This window comes from Leptodactylus fuscus, chromosome 9, assembly GCF_031893055.1.
Source record: "Leptodactylus fuscus isolate aLepFus1 chromosome 9, aLepFus1.hap2, whole genome shotgun sequence".
In the NCBI taxonomy this organism is placed as follows: Eukaryota; Metazoa; Chordata; class Amphibia; order Anura; family Leptodactylidae; genus Leptodactylus; species Leptodactylus fuscus.
In genome coordinates this window covers 80,527,902-80,547,901 of record NC_134273.1, presented here as the reverse complement: position 1 = coordinate 80,547,901, position 20,000 = coordinate 80,527,902, and the positions used below count along the sequence as shown (strand labels likewise).

Here is a 20,000-nt window from a genome sequence, read left to right as displayed (position 1 = left end):
GATCAGCTGATAAAGTTAAAGTTTTGTGCCACCGTGGAGTTAATGCGTTAAGTATCATGTTAAAGTTTGCTAGGCCTGTACATCCAGGTGCTTGCTGCTGTAACATCGCTATATAAGGGGGGAGTTCGCACGGTGTAAAGTGGCGCGCAATCTGGCATGTATACGCGTGTCAGTAGTTTGCGCGCTCAAAAAGACCACATTGATTTCAATGGGAGTTACGATCGTATACAGCGCGTAATTTTGCGCCCATAATTTTGCGGGCACAAAATTACGCGCTGTATACGATCGTAACTCCCATTGAAATCAATGGGATCTTTTTGAGCGCGCAAAATGCTGACACTCGTATATGTGCCAGATTGCGCGCCACTTTACACCGTGTGAACTCCCTTCTTAGGTCACAGGATTAGGGCCGAGCCTATCGTGAAATTTCAGGATCGTTTTTAAAATCCAATTTTCGATCACTTTCAAGCCGATCGTAAAATTTGCTCGATCACCGATCGGGATCCGATCTTTCCCAATCGCTCAACCCTATTAATGATATATACATGGATAGGGTTGTGCCAATCTTGAGATAACCTCCAATGTTGATCCCGCCGTAAAAGATCGGGATCGGAATTCCGATCGCGAACGTGAAATTTACTCAATCGCCGATCGGGATCCGATCTTTTCCGATCACTCAACCCTACACAGGATACTATGTAATTGGTGGGGGTCCGACCTCTAGGGCCCGAAAAATGAAGAGCACACCAGTGTATTGCTGCGGTCCCTTATAAGTTCTCCCTACACAGTGTGACCCTGGTCAGTCACTTGAATGGGGCCATGCTGCTCCCTGTACAGCCAGGCAAAAACAGTAAAGTAGCCCCAGGACTTCACCCTTCTTAGGATTGGTGGGGATCCAGAGGTCAGCCCCCCACCCGCCATAAAGTGACAGCATATCCTAGTGCTAAATCAAGAAGCTGGAAATCCTTGTTGCAAATGCCAACCTTCCTCATCCTATAAAAAAAAAAAAAAAAGAGTATAAAAATACTCCACAACCCTGTACATTCCTCCACCGTCCGCCTTCGCTTGATATCGGCGCTCAGGCATTTCGCTTTCAACATTTAAGTTTATTCAAAAAGAAAAAAAAAAAAAAAAGCCTCCTCGATGGATTGTTTTCAGTCCAGAATTCTGCCCCGCCGCGGCGTTTATTGAAACAAATAAACCCAATAAAACACTTATACGGGAGACGCACCGGAGCCGCACAATAACGAAATCACTCTGGATTGAATTTATTGATTTATTTATTTACTCCCACTGGAAAATGGAGCATTGTGCTAATGTCTGATCTAAGAATCACACTGCTTGGCGAAACGGCTAATTTATTTTAGCGTATACATAAAGAGCGAGCCGCTATCCACGAGACAGACTAATGAAAATGAACCCATGAAAGTGTCTCTTCAATGAGGAGTGATGGACTGGAGTTATTATTGGTTGAGTGGTGAGACGAGTTGGACTGGACATCGTGTCTTTGAACTCTTGAACTGCGGCTTGTTTGTCTGATTTATTGATTTTGATATGTCTGTTAAGTTCCACTTTTATTTTGCACCGAGCTCGGCTCATAAATAGACCGAGGTGACGTCTTCATTGTTTTTTTTAGACTTGAGGAAAACTGTGACTTTTTCTCCCGGTGCTTGAGAAATATATCGAAATTTTATAGCAGGCTGGGCTACCTGAGAAGATGACCGCTTTGTTGGAGCAGGGACCCCTTGATGATAAGCTGATAAGAGAGGACCATCAGTGATCCGTTGTGATCTATGGTAGAACTTGGTAGCAAGTGCTCATTTTTCCTACAGCACCTCCGCAGGTGAGGTTAAGTATTACACCATTGATATTCAAATCAATTCAAATCTGTGTAATACATGGACTTTTTAGGTCCTCCAGATAGAGAGATGCTCTTGTTTAGAGATGAGGGTCCTGACCACGAACCCCCTATTTTAATAGTTAATCTATAAACCAGACAACCCCTCTTAAATTAAATTAAATTTTTATAAAGTTTGTTGGTGCCTGTCTTACACTAGGTTCACACTTTCGTTTGGATTTCCGTCATTCGGGTCTGCATGGGGACCCAAAAGATGAGTCCAATTAAAAAGAGGATACCCGTGGAAACCCAAGGACCTCAAGCCAAAGCAGACTAAGGCTAAGGCCCCACAGAAAGAACCGCGACATGAATGCATTCACTCCATGCAGGACTTTTTTCCTCCGCTGATTCTTGGTGTTTCTGGTGACGGAAACTGACGCAAAGTGAACCCGGCCTTAGTAACCATCGGGTGTATTTGTGCCAACTACAATGTATCAATTCAGGGACTTTAAAAAAAAATAACTTGCCATATAAGCTCCTCCCCTTTTGTGAACCCCATCAGCCATTCAGCACAGCCTGCTGGAATCACATGACACTTTATATTGCAGACATCTAAGACTAATCTCTCTCTCATTTATATCTATATATTTCCCAGCTAACCTATAGATCTATAATATCCCCAAAGTAGTCACTGAGTGTATTGTACCTTAAAGCAGATGCAACAGGATAGAAATAAACAAAACAAATAGCGTCACACGTGTCCGCTGGTTGTATCTGGTATTGCAGGTCATGTTCATTCACTTCAGTGGCGCTGAGCTACAATGCCAGACCCAACCTGTGCACACGTGTGGCGCTGTTTCTGGGTGAGGCAACCATGTTTTTTTTATCCTTAACCCTTTTAAAGGCGTTGTGGAGTTTACTAGACCCATCTCCATAGACCATAGAAGTGAATTCTGACTTCAAAGGGCGTCTCTGGAGGACCTGCCCTGTCATCTACTACACAGTCATTCATTGGAGTGGACATTGTGTAATACTTCACTTCTCCTGTAGTGGCGCTGCAGAGAAACATAACACCTCCTGTCAGGTTTCCCTATTGATCCGACCTGATCCCTGGCGATCACTGCAAAGGAAAACTTTATTGTCAAGAGACCCTGCTAAGCTGCAACCCCTTGGTTTGGGGTCCCAACTCCCTGACCCCCATTGTTGTCATTTGCAGATGGCAGGTGCCCTTTCATTTAGAAATTGAAATCTTTAATCTTTATTTACATTTTAAAGGTAAATCTTTAAATCTTTCCACCCCTTGAATCTTTTTGAAGCGTCCGGGGCCTGCGGGATGTCGGTTGCGATGGGGCGCTGCGGCCTCCCCTGGGAGTGAAGTAGTTAAATATAGTTGTGGTTACATTGGCTGGGGAATACATTGTACATTAGCGCTGTATTAAGCTGCTGTTGTTTATTTGACTTTGTGTATTTCTTCTGCCTGGTTTATGAGGCCTGATTGGGGGGGAGGGGGGGGTGATGGGGCAGGGGGGGGGTAGGGTGTTTTTTAGGCCTGTTTAAACAAGCAAACATAACTGGTGGAGAAAGCGGTGCTGACACCATGAGCGCAAAAAAAAAAAAAAAATCCCTCTCCCTGTTATGTTATTGTTGATATTCTCATACACATCCTAATATGGTTACATCCCCGTCAGAGCCGCGGCCCCGGGGACTTAGGGGCCCCCTCTGGGATCAGGCTTCAAAACTTCTTCACAGACAATAAGGAACAAACTTCCAGGAACGTATTGTCAAACAAAAGAGTGCAGACACCCATATCTGTGTCACAGGACGCGGCTACAACCTAGCACCGTGCCGCTTTCTAAAGATACAGCAGAGCTGAGTTTGTCATTTGCCATATTGCTTTATCATATGTTTTACACCCAACTGCAAGTTTAAGTGAGAATTATCCCCATTGACCACTGAAATCCCTTATAGACACAGATGTAGCAGTGCTGAGTTTGTTGTTTAGCTCTCCAAGGGGTCCTAATGTGATCTGTTGTCATATGTTCTTCACCCGATTGCAAGGAAACTTTTACATGAACTGAGAATGATCACCAGTGGTGAATGAAAGCAGATTCAGACGGATATGTAGCAGAGCTGAGTTTGTTTCTTGGCACATCGCAGTTTGTTATACATCTGACACCCAACTGCAAGGAAGCTTTTATAGTAACTGAGTATTATTAGGATCTATCATCTTATGTGCAAGGAAGCCTCATGTCAATAGAGAATTATCACCACTGACAACTGAAAGCAGATATAGACCAAGATGTAGTAGTGCTGAGCTTGTCATTTGCCGCACCGCACTGTCCTATGACAGTCTGTACTATCATACGTCTTACACCCAACCGCAAGGAAACTTTTGTATAAACTGAGAGTTGTCACTTCTGACAACTGAAACCAGATACAGACAGAGATGTAGCAGAGTGGAGTTTGTCATTTACCACAACCTGTTGTCCTTTCACAATGTAATATCATATACTCTGCACCTTGTCCTATTGCAAAATGTTATCAAACGCTTTACTGCGACTGAATTTATTATTGTAAAGGACAACTGTATTTACTCAAGAGCTCATAGACACGTAGCAGAGCTGAGTTTGCCATTTGGCACACCGCATTGTCCTATTGCAAAGCGTTATCTAACATTTCATGCTAGGTTTACACTAGCTTTGTTCTGGTCCGTCGGAGGACTAAAATAAAAAATAGGCGGACCTAAAAAAAAAAAAAAAAAGTGGTCACACATGGAGTCCGACAGACCCCCGTTGACTATAATGGGGGGTCCATCATAAGTCTACAGTGCAGGGGTGAACATAGCCTGACTACAGTTGTATTACTATGTTAAAGGGCAATAGCTATAGATAGAATAGATCCAGCAGCAGAGCTCAGTTTGTCATTTAGCACATATTGCAAATGACAGCTGCATCTATTAAAGTACTGAGCCAGCAGAGCTGAGTTTGTCATTTGGCTCCCAACGTTGCCATATTGTAAAGCATTTTCCAAACAACTTTCACTCTTACAAGTAAACCTTGTATCACTGTAGCAAGCATTAAAGACCAATGTAGCAGAGCTGAGTTTGCAATAGTCCTTTTGCTTGCAGGGCTGTGCTGTGTGTTGCACGCGCCTGTGAATGTCACCCTCGTCCTCCCCCCTTGCACTTGTGTATGCTGATCATTGGGAGGGATACTTATTCTAGTGTAAACAATATTGTAAATACTCTGCTATACCCCGTGTCAGCAGGCATGTCTGGCTGCACTCTGCACCTTGTCTGCTCTGGTTCTGCTTGACCCCTCTTTTCTGTATGTTCTCCAAACCCTCTCAAGTTTTGGAATTGTCTTCTGGAGACCTGAGCGAGGAAAAAAAAAAAATTCCTGAATCAGAGGCAAAGGTAGGTTGGTGTAGTGTGAGATCTAAGGGCCGGTAGTAGGAGGGACAGAATGGATCCGGAGGGTTGTCTTCCTGCAGCTGGAAAGAAGGAGCAAAAATATTCCGAATGGGTTGCTTTGTAATGTCTGGAACGGATACAAGTATACAGATGTAGCAGAGCTGGATTAGCATTGACATGCTTGGCTGTGTAAAAGCGCAGAGAGTGCCTTTTGGGTTATACCGAATGACAAATCCAGCTCTGCTGCGTCAATGAATGTGCTGAACATTCCTGAAGCTTTAATCTTGGCCAGTTTTTGTCGTTCTCGTGGCTTTCATGTGGCTATAGGATTTGTTCCCGCCCCGGCTGCCATGTGCACTTGACCGTTCAGCAGTCATGATCTCTAGTTCAGTTACCTGGGAAGTTCTCTGGTTTCTTCGCCTCCTGTTGCTTCATCGCACTGATGAAACGCTTGCGTGGAATCTCACACTAGTCGCTTGCTCTGGATATTTTGTGAAAGCGGCACAGAGGGATGACGGTTGTATTACATGTTGGCTAGATGTTACAATATTATGTCACCAGAGCCCCCCAAGCCGCATGGCGTGAAGGGGGACCGGGGGATCGGGATCCTTGAAGTGCTGGATTATCAAGTATTCTGGATTATGGGATAGTCCTATATATTAAATATCATGCTATAATCTGCGTAATCTCAATCTGTTGTCGTTGTTCGACCCTCTGCCTTGTTTGGCGATATTCCCCGTTATATTGTTGCCTGTCAGTGCGGGATCGCGAGATATTCTGGATTAGAAAATGCTGGATTAAAGGAATTTTTGCTCTTTATAGACAGTGAAGCTTAAAAGTTGAGCTACTATTGGTTAAAAGGATGTCTATAAATGTTAAAGGGGCACGCCACCCCCTAGTCACTATAAAGAGTAAGGGCACTTTTATTTATTTTTCCATAAATCTATAGTGCGGGTGAAAGGAAAAAAATGTGCAATATATTTCACTAAAGAAAGGTGCCTGTGTCTTTAAGTATTAGCTGTCTCTTTACCGCTTATCTGAGTGATGTTGGTCAGTACTTTGTACCTAAGCATATAGTGTACAATGAAGTCTATGGAGAGGGGAGGAGAGATAATTCCAGATAATAAAGCTGTGTTGTGACAGAGAGGCATCTCTCTACAGAGCAGATATCTCTCTGCTTTGATAAGCTCTTCCCCCTTCTCCCCCTTCCCTCTCCATAGACTTCTATTGTACAGATTTGGTCAATGTCAGAAGGAGGCAAATAAGTGAAGAAATGGGCACTTTTATTATTATACTATTATATATTATATTGCAAAGTTTACTCCTTTCACCTGTACTATGGATTTTTGGGGAAAAAAAAATAAAAGTGTACTTCCGCTAAGGATCTATTTATATGTCTGTATTACAGAAGTGATCTGTCGTATGGTGTCTTTGTGATCTCCTTGATCGTGAGGAATCTTAGCAGATGTCCTAAGAACATCAAGCTTCCTCTGTTACACTAAAGAACACCCCTTTTATGTAAATTTTCGATAAACTCCGGCCTTTTTGATGTTTCAGTTACAAAGATCTTATATATGATTATATCATCACTGCGGAGCGTGTAGCCTCATAGGAAACAAAAACTAAGACTCTACAATTGTATGATAAGATGGGGAGGGTCTAAGTAACAGTACACAAGGTCATAGAGGCCTGTAACAGTCTATAGGAGGGATAAATGTGGACTAGACAGGCAGAACTATGAATACCTATGTTATACCTCACAGCTGCGCTCACTATTCTGCTGGTGCAGTCACTGTGTACATACATTACATTACTTATCCTGTATTATACTCCAGAGCTGCGCTCACTATTCTGCTGGTGCAGTCACTGTGTACATACATTACATTACTTATCCTGTATTATACTCCAGAGCTGCGCTCGCTATTCTGCTGGTGCAGTCACTGTGTTCATACATTACATTACTTATCCTGTATTATACTCCAGAGCTGCGCTCGCTATTCTGCTGGTGCAGTCACTGTGTACATACATTACATTACTTATCCTGTATTATACTCCAGAGCTGCGCTCACTATTCTGCTGGTGCAGTCACTGTGTACATACATTACATTACTTATCCTGTATTATACTCCAGAGCTGCGCTCGCTATTCTGCTGGTGCAGTCACTGTGTACATACATTACATTACTTATCCTGTATTATACCCCAGAGCTGCGCTCACTATTCTGCTGGTACAGTCACTGTGTACATACATTACATTACTTATCCTGTATTATTCTCCAGAGCTGCACTCACTATTCTGCTGGTGCAGTCACTGTGTACATACATTACATTACTTATCCTGTATTATACTCCAGAGCTGCGCTCACTATTCTGCTGGTACAGTCACTGTGTACATACATTACATTACTTATCCTGTATTATACTCCAGAGCTGCGCTCACTATTCTGCTGGTACAGTCACTGTGTACATAGTAGATGGCTTTGTACACTGTCTAGTGGCAGTGCTTGGTTACTGCGGCTCAGCTTGTGATCGGTGGGGCTTCCAACAATCACATTATAACCTTTTATTTAAATGATCTACTTGTGCAAGTCAGGGGATCTTCTTATTTAAAGGGGTTCGATCAAAGTACTTAAATGTTATAGAAGGGCTTAAATGCTGACCACAAATCCTGAGAGCCATTTCTGCTTCATAGTCCAGTGATGTCACGTTCAGTAGTCACATGGCCGGTTTGCAACTCAGTCCCGTTCAAGTGTTTGTGACTGAGCTGCAGTGCCAAGCACAGCCACTATACAATTTTGGTATGTAGTGAAAAGACAGAGTTTCCCCAAATGCAGCAGCATCTTCAGTCAACTGATTGGTGGGGTTGCCAGTTGACACTTTAATGTTGGCGAACCTTGGCGGGGTTTGTCTCATGAATAGTCACTAGATTCGCCAGCAAGTTTTGGTTTGATGCAAACCACAAGTGCTGCTGTTATATTTTGGGGTGATCAGAGACCCCTGGGAGGTGCGGAAAAATAATAAACACAGATACTCTGCTTTCCTTGCTTCTCTGAGTCTCTGGCTTAGGATTCGGGCTTCTTCCTCAGTATCTTCTCGCCTCTTCTGTAACATCACAGGCTCTGGGGTCATCACTGAAGCCTGTGATTGGGCCTAAGAAGTCACATTGTGCACCCTAGGCGACCAGTAACGCCCAATCTTAGGCTCCGTTCTCACGGAGTAACGCACCGCTCATTTAGACACATAAACACGTGTCAGAGCGCGGCGCTTCAAAACAGATCCCATTGACTTCAATGGGTGCCGGCTTACGCGCGCTACACATTAAAATCAATGGGTTACAAAGCCTCCCATTGAAAACCTGAAGACCCCTTTAATAAGTGGGTCCTCTTCTATAACACCCCCTCCCCCACTTCCACTTGAACACACCAGTTTTCCTCCGCTCCTCGCCGCCCTCGCTGTTTCCTCCACTTTCTCTCTTCGATCCCTATAATGACAAATTAAAAATAAAAAGTAATAGAATAAAATAATCTATATTTTAATATTAATTTTAGCCCAAGCAATTCAAGGGTTTGCCCCTTTAAATTTACCTTCCTGGCGCTTCAGACTCCTTTGAACATCTCCTTTTTTGTTGGCTAATAAAGGGGGGATATGGAATCTGTAGTCTTTAATTAGACGTGGATATATTCACATATTAGACGGATTTATGTTGGAACATGCAATGCCGGGTGACTGTTTCCTCATTACCAATACTCCCTGCATATAATGAGCTTCATCATTAGTTGACGGAGTGAATTTGCCCTAGTGCTACCTTGAAAGGCGTGTGATTTACATACTACTTCAGAGCCTATCCTTTAATGGATTCCTCCATGCATAAAATAAAAAGCCGCTATCTCTACATTTTTTAACATACTTTTTTTTTTTTTTTTTTCTTGCCCCCATAATAATTTATTTTTCTTTGGGACAATTGGCTAGATGATAAAAGATACATTGTATTGTGTGTGTGATGATTCCAAGGTAACGAGACATCAACAGATACTTACAAATATAAATATTGTATCAAAGGACAAAAGATTCCTGCCCCGGTAATGATGAGAAGATGTTACTTTGTTACAAAAAGTTTTCCGTGCGTATGGAAGGGAAGGATTAGTATAAAGCCTTGCTATAAACTATCGCTGTAATGCACGCGGGTATGTGCTAGGCATCTGTAGGCGATATATGTACCACATGTGAGGCATCGGGTCCTCTCCTAGGAGCTTACCCGCCATAGGTTCTGTATCGCAAGCCCATAGAGGTGCAACGTGGTTATGGTACCAGCGGCAGTAATGGTTTCCTCAGTTTGGTTTCAACAAAGGCAATTAATTTTATATTAATTTTCTCCATGCTCTCCCCTTTACTCCAACCTTCCAAAAGCACACAGATATGACATGGACCCTGGTGTGTGTATGAAATATAAAAATTACATTGTGGACCTCAACGTGGATGGAGACTGTGTACAACCCTGCAGAGTATGGTAGGAAAGAGAAAGTAGTGACTATGGGTAATTCTAGAAAAGCCTTTAGAAGTATCCATACTACTGACCATTATCTATCTATCTATCTATCTATCTATCTATCTATCTATCTATCTATCTAGATAGCTATCTATCTATTTATTATCTATCTATCTATTATCTATCTATCTCCTATCTATCTATCTATCTATCTATCTATCTATCTATCTATCTCCTATCTATCTATCTATCTATCTATCTATCTATCTATCGCCTATCTGTCTGTCTGTCTGTCTATCTATCATTCATCTATCTATCTATCTATCTATCATCTATCTATCTATCTATCTATCTATCGCCTATCTATCTATCTATCTATCTATCTATCTATCTATCTATCTATCTATCTATCGCCTATCTATCTATCTATCTATCTATCCATTTATTATTGAATCTCTCTACTTATCTACTCATATAATCAATTCATACCAATGTTGGTTGTATGGGGATGTCAAACACAAAAATAACCTCTGTTCCCAGCCCACCCTCTCTAATCCTTTCTGTATACTCCTCCTCTACATGCGCTGTATACACTCCTATTTACATACCTTCTATGGATATCCTGCTGTATGCAAATTGCTAACCATGTAATATTTACCTTATATCTTTATAATACAAACCCCAGACGCGTGACAATGTCCCTATCCGAGTGTGCAGGAGCCCCCAGCCCCGGCTGCTGTATGTAGAGCCCATTATTGTGAGATCTTGAGCCCTGACAGGGTTAAGTAAAGGACAAGATCAGAGGGCGCACGTGACACATTCCTCCTTGGAAAGTCTTTTATGTAAGCACAGGGAGTTTATTTAATAGTGTGTTCTTGAGCATGTTGGGTCAGCCGTGTGACGCAGTCAAAAGTTCACCTAGACCCCTTTACCGTGGCCGCCATTGAGAAACCTGCCAGCCGAGGGAAGGCCTTCACCGAATCGTATCCGCCGCCTGCGTTCTCAAATGTTTTTTTTCGCCCACATCCCTATCCTAAAACATATATTTGTTTAGGGAGTTTTCTCCGTAGTGTACATGACAATTACAGCTGTTCATTAACAAAATTGGGTATTTGTTTAAAACTTTAACCAATCACTTTGATATGCTAATTAGCGGGTAATTTAATTTGAGCTCTGTAATGATGATGCTATTATTATGGACATAAATGATGCTGTTAAGCGGAGAATAATCTCATTTGCATACTGTACATGCCAGTAAATTAAGTCCCTTCCCCAGCTACTTCAGCTTTAATTTTCCACTTGTATTCACACAGCCTTTTCAGGCGCGCTCTCTCGTACGCCCGCTTTGTGCCGGAGCTGGTGACTGTTTGATGCTGTGCTAATGTGCCTAGAACGCGGCTAGGGCGCCATTGTCTCGTGGAGGGCCTCTTTGTGGAGTGTCAACTGGGAAAGAGAGGATAAAACCAGATTCAAGCGTCCATTACGTGGTTGTCAAGTGAGATCTGTTGGGCAGAAAGTAGGACGGATGGGAACGCGGAGATAGATTCCGTCATGGTGAGGCCTCGTAAGAGTCAAGTAGGAAGGAAACTTTAAAGGGGTTGTCGGATATAAACACAATTTCACTGGGGGAAAAGGGTGGTGTAAAATAACTAGTTTAGGAAGTCTGGACCTCAGCTGTTTTTGCTTAAAGGGATCCTATCATTAGAATCACATTTTTTTCTCGATCACACGTAGAAATAGCCTTAAGAAAGGCTATTCTTCTCCTACCTTTAGATGTCTTCTCCATGCCACCATTTGGTAGAAATCCCGATTTTCGTCAGTATGCAAATGAGTTTTCTTGCAGCACTGGGGACGGGCCCAGGCACTCAAACAGCACTGGGGGCGTCCCCAATGCTGCAAGAGAAATCTCCAGCGCCGCCTCCATCTTCTTCAGGAACGGCCTCTCTGAGCGTCTCCTTCTGGAGCTGGGTTCAAACTTCTAGGCTTCGGGCAGACTGCACATGCCCACAGGCCACAATAAAATGGCCGCTTACCCCATTTTACTGTGTAAGTGGCCAAAAGAAAATGGCCGCTTACACAGCTTAGAGGCCTAGAAGTTTGAACCCAGCTCCGGAAAAAGACGCGCAGAGATTCCGTTCCTGAAGAAGATGGAAGTGTCGCTGGAGATTTCTCTCGCAACATTGGGGATGTCCCCTGTGCTGTTTGAGTGCTGAGGACCGCCCCCAGTGCTGTGAGAGAACTCATTTGCATACCGACAAAAACTGGAATTTCTACCGAACGGCGTCCTCTAAAGGTAGGAGAAGAATAGCATTTCTTAAGGCTAGTCGTACGTGTGATCGAGAAAAAATGTAATTTTAATGATAGAATCCCTTTAATGCTTAAAGGCGTTATCCACATTAAACAAAAACTTCAGTGGAGGCTGGGGGGTTTGGCAATTTTTTTTTGTTTAAAAAAATATAAAGGGACAGGTGCCTAACCCCAGTCCTCAGCTTGGATGATACATCCCCTGTTACCTGCAAATCCAGAACCTGAGGAGCCAATCACTAACCTGATTAGTCACGTTTGGTACAGATGATAAACCTATGTGAATTCTGTCATGAAGGAGGAGCTTTGTCATCTAAATCAGCAGGGGCGGGGCATCTCTTCAGTGTTCACTCCCCTGAGTACACAGGTCTCAGTCACATGGTCTGTCACTATTGCTGATCAATGATGACTTATCTATTGGTGATCAACTTCATGTCTTGTTAACCGAAACAACCAGGATGTGTGTTATGTCAGTACATAGGGGACAGAGTCGGAAAAGTCATTGGTTATAATTATTATTGTATAGGTCATTAGATGTATAGATTATGTAGGAATTCAATCACTAGTTTCTTATGAATTAGAGAATCTTTACTACTTTTGACTGACCATGACTGTCAGGTGCGGTGGAAACCTAATCCACATTAAAAAAAAGCGGTTACCCGCGGACCCCATGGACTATAATGGGGCCCATGTGGTTTCCACTCGGTTTTATGCGAATAGGGGAACGGAATGGCTCAGCCATTTATGAAGGAGTCAGAGTTGGAGTCGTAGTCGAAGTCAGGCTGTGGACCTAAGAGGAGTTTGTCAGTGGTTCATACTCCACAGCCCCTCACCCCAGCTCAACTCAATGCCAATATAAAGGGCACATGGAGACCCAACAGTGGGCACATGTCATCAGGTCACTGTATTAAAGAACCCCATCAGGCCAAGGCCATTACCGTCATTACCGGATACGGCTGCTTGTTGCGTCGGTCTAGCATGGGTTAAACCATTTCTGTTATTTGAAAAGATATCTATATTTTTCTTGTTAATAGATCCTTACACCAAAGTATTATGCATTTTTTTTTTTTATAAAAGCACTTTGGTTAAAAGCATAGTGTAAGAGGCAAAATAATACATTACTTGACATTAATTATACACCGGGATAAATCAAAACAGTCATATTGCTATTATAACGATATGAACTGAAAGGTGCAGCTATAATTAGGTATTTGTTACCTTCTCAAACGTCTCCGAAAAACAAGCTTATCTATAGGTGGATGTCATATAGAAAACAATCAACCCGTGGTTAATCAGAGTCAATTAACTTGTATCATTAAGCTTCAGGGTTGCGTGAGCAATAAGCATTGTATAGGATCTAGTGAGAGCGCTTAATGTCTCTTTCTATTGCCTTTGTACGGATTTAGTAGGCGGTCTGCCATTTCCTGTAACAATTTAGCAATTTGCTTTGCTGTGAGTTCTGCATTTAGAGGAGCAACAATGTATTTATCGCCCTGTTCTGCGCACGGTTCCGGGTAACTATTTATGCGTGTTTTTTAATGAGCGGATCGCCCCCCTCCCCCCTTTCGCAATTTACATTGAGTTTGTATTATTAACACATTTTTGTCACTTTTTATGTTGTGTGGGCTAGAAAGGCTGGGCATATAAGTAGCCAAACCATCTAATATTGGTGGGTGGCCAACTATCTTATATGTAAGGGGGTGTGTCGACAATTGATGTTGGAGGAAATAAAGGATTGGGCATGTTGGATTTCAGAATGCCTCATTCTATGATTTTGCAGTCTTATCCGAGCTGGGCATGCATAGGTATGGTGGATCAGGACGTAAAGCTGCTGGTTGAATGACTATCTAGATGGTAGCAGGTCTGTCATTCAAGACCACCATGAATTACTCAAGGCTAGGGTTGAGCAATCAGGATCAGAAAATATCAGATCCCGATCGGCAATCGAGCAAATTTCATGATCATGATTGGGATCGGCTGGATAATGATCGGAAATCGGATTTTGAAATCTCAAGATCGGCTCAACCGTACTGTATATAATTAGGGTTGAGCGATTGGGATCAGGAAAAATTGGATCCCGATCAGCGATCAAGCAAATTTCATGATTGGGATCGGCTGGAAAATGATCGGAAATCGGATTTTAAAATCGATCCTGAAATCTCAAGATTGGCTCAACCCTACTCAAGAAATTTTTACTTTATAATTGACCATTTAAATAACTGTAGGCCAAACATCTCACTCTTACAACCCGACCACCAGGAAGACAATGTAGGTCGGCCAAATGGGCGTCTAGTTTATATGATGGGAGAGGGATAAATGGGCACCCTGAGCTGCTTATCTTATGGGGTCAACGGCATCAGATGTACTGAAACCCCAACCAAACCTGTCCAGTTCTACTGAATATAAAGGGGCAGTCTTCTGCTCGGCATGAAATCCTCAAGATTATAAGATCAAATAATCATGTCTATGACTAGCTTAATGGGTTGGCCCATGAAAACAATACAGGGTGGTCTGGTGGATGTTTAGTTTCCCCAACCACTGGCAATCCACTTTTCCATGGGGTGAAGCCAGTTGTGGCCAGACTCTTCTCTAGGAGAAACAGAGTATTACGTGTTGGACAAGGATGTAAATGCCATTGAATGGATGGGTGAGCCAATGTAGATGGGTCAGCCAAACCCACTGATCTTGGTGAGACCGGGCCAACTATCCAATGTGTATTTACATCTCTTTCCATATTCAAAACTTTCTACGTCCATACTTGGCCAAGATGAGTGTGACTGTGTATAGAGAGGCTAGAGGAATAGCTGTCGACCAAATAAATTTCCAACTTAGTGTACCTGAATTTTTAGATTTCAACATTTGTAGGACCTAGTAGGACCTATATAGAGAAACTGTCTTCATGAATTAACCCCTTTCACATCCAGATATCCAGTTTTTTGCTGATCTAGTACTTAAGATAAGTGAAAGTTGTGAGGGTGGAGATATCGTGTAAGGATCAGTGAATCTTGGCGCCCATCCTATACCCTTGGGAAGCTTTGTGAATGATGGGAGGCCGCTATCTGGACCATTGACTGTAATGGTCAAAGTGCTGAGGGTACAGATCCGTGATCCTTGATGATGGATCTAAAACCCAGCAAGATCTTAGAATAAGTATAAAATAAACAAAGGAAATGAAAATCAGATTATTATAAAAATAGAAAAAAAAAAAATAGATTCAAAAAGTTGTGATGAAAAATAGGAAAGCTTTAAATGTGTCATCTCCCCGGCCGCACTACAGCTCATACTCTGGTGCGTGAGATAGATCGGTGATATAGAATGCTAATGTGAAAGTTGAAATTAATTCCTCGGAGTGCACTTTTGAGACTAATTTGTGGTAAGTGAGCACAAGGTTAGAAAGCCCCTTAAATTGTCATTTTACGTGCTCTGCCAGTTCAGAGCTTTGGTCCCGGCTACATAATAACTCACTTCATCTACAAGATACATGGCCGGCTCTCTGAAATGTCCCCAGAAATAAACCGCAAAATCTCCCACTCCAGAGCTTTCTATAGTCATTGCTGGCACCTCTGGGCCCATAGCAGGTAGCAAGTGTAGCTGAGGGTAAGGGGCCCAACAATGTGGGGGTGGGGGGGGGATATTTTTTTTTCAAGATGTGGATTATTCTAGTTGGTGAGGACTGTGGGAGGGGAAGAGGAATATTAATGCAAGTCCATGTTTGGCTCTCTCCTATGTGCTTTATCCATTCTCACTCCTAGTACGTTTTACATCATTATGGTACTGTGACATCACTGTGTGTATTATCCCTGTACTGTGACATCACTGTGTGTATTATCGCTGTACTGTGACATCACTGTGTATTATCCTGTACTGTGAAATCACTGTGTGTATTATCCCTGTACTGTGACATCACTGTGTGTATTATCGCTGTACTGTGACATCACCGTGTGTATTATCCCTGTACTATGACATCACTGTGTGTATTTTCTCTGTACTGTGACATCACTGTGTGTATTATCCCTGTACTGTGACATCACTGTGTGTATTATCTCTGTACTGTGACATCACTGTGTGTATATCCCTGTACTGTGACATCACTGTGTGTATTCTCTCTGTACTGTGACATCACTGTGTGTATTCTCTCTGTACTGTGACATCACTTTGTGTATTATCCCTGTACTGTGACATCACTGTGTGTATTATCCTGTACTGTGACATCACTGTGTGTATTCTCTCTGTACTGTGACATCACTGTGTGTATTATCTCTGTACTGTGACATCACTGTGTGTATTATCCTGTACTGTGACATCACTGTGTGTATTATCCCTGTACTGTGACATCACTGTGTGTATATCCCTGTACTGTGACATCACTGTGTGTATATCCCTGTACTGTGACATCACTGTGTGTATATCCCTGTACTGTGACATCACTGTGTGTATTATCTCTGTAATGTGACATCACTGTGTGTATTATCCTGTACTGTGACATCACTGTGTGTATTATCTCTGTAATGTGACATCACTGTGTGTATTATCCTGTACTGTGACATCACTGTGTGTATTATCTCTGTAATGTGACATCACTGTGTGTATTATCCCTGTGTGATAAGGTTTGATGGGAAACCTTGTGATACCTCAGTGTCACATGTCCAGTACATACTATATAGAACCCCATGGATTCCTAAGGGACCTGTTAGAGGCACACACCATATTTTAGGTTGGTTTTGTACCAATGTAAGTTGCAAATTTTTAAACTGGGCGCTCCGTCTACCATGTGGCCATTAAGACCCTTCCGGCACAATGGTTGGGTGTGACTGATGCCTTAGCATCTCATATCAGAACAAGTCCTTATGTAGAATATAAAAAAAAAAGCGGCAGTGAAATTGTCTTAGTGTGATTTGTGTCTTGCGTCTGATCCGTAGCCATAGACTTGATAAGCGGCGAATGATGGATATTTACATAACTTCTTCCTTTTGATAGAGAACACACTGGAGGATCATCTCTTTCATGTTAGAAAACATGCACAATATACTTCTCAATGAAAGACTTTATTGTAAAGCAAAATTTTCATCTGCCGGTTTTAACAAGTTTCATTAAAAGACTTTGGAGTTCACTGCTGAGTTTGTCTTGTTTTATGTTGTTTTATATCCCGAGGCTGATATCACACAAATTATTTTAATTTTTTTTTTCCAGTCTGAAAGTCGTGAAACCATCTGCCAGCCACTCCTGACAAATCTTTTATAGTGTAACAATTGTTTGTACACAGCGGAGACAACAAGGTTGCTGGTGGGATCCATATTCATTAGTGCACATCTAACCTGCCGTACATTAATGAGCGGAACGCGACAGCTCTACTGTCAGGAAGTGTCAGATGCTCCGTGTAAATCCTAGGAGTTGTAGATGATTAGAAGATTTGTTTCCAGGAACGGCGCCACTCTTGGCTGTAGGTCGTGTCTGGTATTGCAGCTTATCCTAATGCACTTAATAGGTATTATCTATTTCGTTTAAAAGTAAAACATTTTTGCAAATATAAAGAATTAAACATTTTGTAGAGTTTTAAAGATTTCCTCTAAGCCACTCAGTGGTGACATCTTTTGTCTTGACTGGATGCCAATGGATACGACCATGAATTCAGGAAATTTCTTTTGTCTGGTACTTGTCAGAAACCCAGCCATGATGTCCTTATTGTGGTCAGGTTATCTTCTCATACATATAGTGTCCCCTCCTGATAACCAGCCATGATGTCCTTATTGTGGTCGGGTTATCTTCTCATACATGTAGTGTCTCTCCTGATAACCAGCCATGATGTCCTTATTGTGGTCGGGTTATCTTCTCATACATGTAGTGTCCTCCTGGTGCCCCTAACCTATCTATCTGCGGGGCCGGGTTCTGATGACAGACTCCCTTTAAGGAAATATTGAGATTTTTAGTTTGTCCCAGCACATCTTGCTGTTACTATAACTGGGCGCACCTGATAATGCGTCCAGGATGTTTCTTGGGAATAGATAGATGGTGCCTGCTAGGTTTCCGTCCTGTGTAGTAATTCACTGTAATGCATTTCTAACAGTAGACTTATGCATAAAGTTAATTACAAGACTATAAAACGGTTTCTGAGAACTGTGGGCTCTACATTACGAGGAAAAATTCACGCCTGGGATGTATGGCATAGCTGTAAATATCTGGAGAAAGCCAAAAGTGGCATTTAGAAGTTCTTCTGAAGACCAGTAAATGTAGGAATATCTGCTTTGGGTATTAAAGGGGTATTCTGATCCCACAGGGTAGGGGCGTAACTTGGGGTTGCAGGTCGTACTCTCCAGTCTGAAGGGAAAAGCAGTTTAGGCCTTTCTATTGTCTCTTAGGGCAGGGTTCATTGGTGTAACTACCGTGGTAGCCGCGATACCGGCTGCCACAGGGCCCGGGACATTAGGGGCTCGGCGACAGCCACTACCGCTGCGTTTTTTGTTAATAGGCCGTTACCGGCTGGAGTTTCAGACCCCCGAGTATAATGAATGGAGGCCCGGGAGAGGTAAGAGAACATAACAAACACTGTTACTTACCTCTCGGGGTTCCAGGCAGGCTTCGGGCCTACTTCTGTGACCGAGGCCTGCTTCCCGGGTCATGTGATGTCCCGGACGTCATTGACCATGGCCGACACCACCGAGGAGTGCGGTGGAGCCAGGGAGAGGTAAGTAACAATGTTTTTTTATGTTGGTCTGAATCAACTGTAGTATTCAATTTCCATATAGCACCCCTGCAGGTAAAAATTAAGCATTGCACCATGCCTATTGTCTTCTGTGGACTGTGTATACTGCAAGACTGTGTTGGGTCCTCCAGATCGAGACTCTTCCTTTAAGAACACATTAAACCCAGTTCTTTAGTTTGGTTAGTTACTTTGATGAAGTTCTATTTGAACTTGTGGTTTATAAGGCCACTTTGGTTAGTAAAGGGGTATTTTGGTCCCAACAAGTTACCCCCTATTCAAAGAAATGGGGGAAATTTGCTGACCATTGGGGGTCTGAGTGCTGGGACTCCCTCTGATCACAATAACTGGGGTGTTTTGCACCCCAGTATGAATTGAGGGGCAGGTTGTAATTGGCTACATTGGTTACTCAATTCATTTCAATGGTTCCCATGGCCGTCCATCTGCGACAGTCCCTTTGAAACCTATAAAGTGTTGGCCCCCATTTCCAATCTGCCACTCCATTCACACCCCTGTTCCCATGATCAGTGAATGTCAAAGTGGTTGGACCCCCTCCAATCTGCAAGTTACCCCTACCCCATGGCTAGAGGATGACTCCTTTAACTTGCTATTATTACAGTCACGACATCCATTGATGTGTATTAGCAGGCCTGATTTAAAGGGCTTTGTCATGCTTGACCACCATGGAGGACACAAAGTCCCCCCATTTTATGTTTGCTGGGGGGGTCCAGAGACTTACCTTCTATTGAAAAGTTATGATTGTGGGAATATCCCTTTAATAAAACCGACTTCTCTCAATACAGAAGTTTCCATAGCGCTAAAGTGTTGGTATGGAGGGGGTCAAAGGGCGGCACTTCTGCGTCACGGCTAGATTGTCTTCTCTATCAGGAGAAGTCTGTCTCCTGTGACGGATTCTCAAAGTTCAACCTGCAAAATGACCACTTATTGCTCCGTCTGTCTTGTAAGTAGATATTAAGGAGATACAATAGGCATATATTAAGATATTTTTAGTCGTCTTCCTTAATGTAAAGTATCTAATAACTCTGCAAGACGCGTCCATGTGAATAATCTCAGATTGTCCCCTGAAGTGTACGCTATGGAGTGCGGGCGATGTTCTCGAGTTGACAGAATAGATATATGTAATCAGGAGACTTTGATGATATAATTAGACTGAAGAGATGGATCTGCGTGGATTAACCCATCGTAGACCCTGCCACACTGTAATGCACATATCATTTATCACTCGCGCCATAATGTGCCGCTTA

General features: G+C 42.6%; 1 protein-coding gene across 7 annotated transcripts in view; it reads left to right on the top strand.

Moving 5' to 3' along the window:
- The window catches only part of FOXP1 (forkhead box P1), a 497,110-nt gene that overhangs the window by 250,480 nt on the left and 226,630 nt on the right, over positions 1-20,000 (top strand). Inside the window, exon 1 of one of the 7 annotated variants that reach the window (XM_075287501.1) lies at positions 5,232-5,252. The exons of the other annotated variants lie outside the window; for them this stretch is intronic. The gene's annotated coding sequence lies outside the window, so the exon portion shown is untranslated. Of the gene's footprint in view, positions 1-5,231; positions 5,253-20,000 lie in introns of those variants that run through there. 7 annotated transcript variants of the gene reach the window in all.